The 1,793-nt window shown below is 40.7% G+C and overlaps 1 non-coding gene across 1 annotated transcript; it reads right to left on the reverse strand.

The window, feature by feature from the left end:
- Window positions 1-1,132: 1,132 nt before the first annotated feature.
- Window positions 1,133-1,239, reverse strand: LOC141662974 (small nucleolar RNA R71). The gene has a single exon (XR_012551071.1). It is a non-coding gene; the product is annotated as a small nucleolar RNA R71 (small nucleolar RNA).
- Window positions 1,240-1,793: the final 554 nt, after the last annotated feature.

Consider the following 1,793-nt stretch of genomic DNA (forward strand, 5'->3'; position numbering starts at 1 on the left):
TTAATCGTTATGTTGTCAATTTCTGTAGACATATAGGGATTCAATATAATTGATGCCTATTCAACTTCTATCTTAATTGTGGATGCTTGGTGGAATGGTATTAGTACAATGAAAGTTGGCTTTTATCAGTTTCGTGTTATTCGATTAATATCATCGATGTTGCATGCTAAGGGTAATAACAATGACTATTGAAGGAAGTAGTAATGAAGTTGTGATCTCATGAGTGATTTAATATTGTTAATTCAAGTTTTAATTAAGTGCTTAATTCTCGTAGTTAATTGTAGTTAATAATTAGTTAATCAAATCTAAGTGTTATTGTCTTAATATTGAGAAGTAATCATACATTGGTGAGTGAGTGTAATTGAACATAATTAGTCTGAGTCTCTGTGGGAACGAACTAGAAAGTATTCTATATTACTTACGAACGCGTATACTTTCATGTGTTATTAGCGCGTGTTTTTGCCCTAACAAGTTTTTGGTGCCGCTGCCGGGGACTCGGCGTTTTTGTTTAGTTTATGTACTTACCATCATTGGTCATTAGGACTGAGTGATTAAGACGTGTTACTTATTGTTTTCGGTTGTGTTTCAGGTACTTTAGCGAGTGTTTATGCAAACACGTTCTCGTACTCGCAAGAGGACTCTAGATACGGCTGAGGAGACAGACGAAGTTCTTGATATTCCGGAGAAGATAGATTTTGAAGATTCGGATTCAGGAAGTGAGCAGGATGAGCCAGTAATCATGAGTGATCGTATTGTTCCGGCAGATCCAGCTGTTATGGATTTTACTCGGCCCAAAATTGATGACATTCAGTCTAGCATTCTTCATCCGGCTATTCAGGCTAACACCTTTGAAATCGAGCCGGACACTATTCAGATGATGCAAAATTTTGTTTCTTTTGGAGGTGCTGCGACTGAAGACCCCAACATGCACATAAGGAATTTTGTCGAGATCTGCAGTACTTTCAAATATAATGGTGTAACTGATGAGGCTATCAAGCTGAGGCTTTTCCCATTCTCACTGAGGGAAAAGGCTAAGGTCTGGTTACATTCTGAGCCAGTTGGGTCTATCACTACTTGGCAAGATCTTGCGCAAAAGTTTCTGGTGAAGTTTTATCCAATGGCGAAGACTGCTGCTATGAGGAGTGCTCTTACGCAGTTTATGCAGTAACCTACAGAATCTATGTGCGAAGCTTGGGAGCGCTACAAGGAGATGTTGAGAAAGTGTCCACATCATGGAATGCCTGATTGGATGTTGATCACTAGTTTCTATAATGGTTTGGGGGCCCAATCTCGGCCCATACTCGATGCAGCAGCTGGAGGCGCCTTGTGGGCCAAAAGCTATACTGAGGCTTATAATCTTATTGAGACTATGGCTATAAATGATCATCAAAACCCAACTCAAAGGATGGTGCCTGGGAAGGTAGCAGGTATTCTGGAAGTTGATGGAGCTACAGCTATTGCAGCGCAGCTCCAAGCGCTGTCTATGAAGGTCGATTCTCTAGCCACCTATGGGGTCCATCAGATAGCTATGGTCTGTGAATTTGTGCAGGTTCTCATGCTACGGATCAGTGTTCTCTTGTTAATGAATCTGTTCAGTATGTGAACAATTATCAGTGTCCGCAGCAGCCTGTGCCAGCTACTTATCATCCTAACAATAGAAATCATCCAAATTTCAGCTGGAGTAATAGTCAGAATGCTATTCAGCAACCATATCAACAAGGCGTAAGTAAACAGTTCAATCCACCTGAATTTCAGCAACCACAGCAGTATGCTCAAAGGCAATCATATCCTCA

This window comes from Apium graveolens, chromosome 5 (genome assembly GCF_009905375.1).
Source record: "Apium graveolens cultivar Ventura chromosome 5, ASM990537v1, whole genome shotgun sequence".
Classification (NCBI taxonomy): Eukaryota; Viridiplantae; Streptophyta; class Magnoliopsida; order Apiales; family Apiaceae; genus Apium; species Apium graveolens.